Genomic DNA, 668 nt, shown 5'->3' with positions numbered 1-668 from the left:
TCCTCCTCGATGGCCTCCTGGATGGCTTTCTTTAAATGAACTCATTCCCAGTGCTGAGCGCACGGGGCAGCCCTCAGGCACCCAGGGGAGGCCCTGCCCAGGCTCCCCGCCCAGCAGTGAGTCTCTGGAACTTGAACATCATTGAGGTGTTCTGGGCTTTGTGCAGGGGTGCCGGTGGCACAGTGCTCAAAGCATTGGACTATGAAGCTAAAGGCCTGTGTTTCATACTCACTGTTCTGGTGGACGAAGCCGGCCGAGTGCCTCTGTAATGATCGTTATGTGACTGAGAGGTGCTGTTTCATCGATGAGTCCTCAAATCCTCGTGTCTCAGCCGTGCTGCAGGGCCTTGGCTGCAGCCACTGTGGGATCTGTCTGGTGGTGCAGCTGGCCAGGTGTTCCGGCGACACACAGGCACCCAGACCTCCTAAGCTGGCGTGTGTGGTCCTTGCCCACAGCGGTCAGCTTTGGCTTCGCGTGGGTCAGTGTGGATGGTGGTGTCTGTGTGAGGTGGGTGCCATGGTGCTTGCTTAACCAGCAGCAGGAAGGAGGAGTGGGAGGGGCCGCTGGGCCCGCCTGGGGGTGTCCAGGATAGGCCTGTGATAGGTGTGCGTGATAGGCTGGGGGTGTCCAGGATAGGCCTGTGATAGGTGTGCGTGATAGGCTGGGGG

General features: G+C 59.7%; 1 protein-coding gene across 1 annotated transcript in view; it reads left to right on the top strand.

Moving 5' to 3' along the window:
• The window catches only part of FAM53A (family with sequence similarity 53, member A), a 16,285-nt gene that overhangs the window by 783 nt on the left and 14,834 nt on the right, over positions 1-668 (top strand). The window lies entirely within an intron of this gene.

Source organism: Elephantulus edwardii, unplaced genomic scaffold, assembly GCF_000299155.1.
Source record: "Elephantulus edwardii isolate Elephantulus edwardi_28Jun2011 unplaced genomic scaffold, EleEdw1.0 scaffold00129, whole genome shotgun sequence".
NCBI classification, from domain to species: domain Eukaryota; kingdom Metazoa; phylum Chordata; class Mammalia; order Macroscelidea; family Macroscelididae; genus Elephantulus; species Elephantulus edwardii.
Note: the sequence above shows the minus strand (reverse complement) of the source record. Positions and strands in the feature narration are given on the sequence as shown.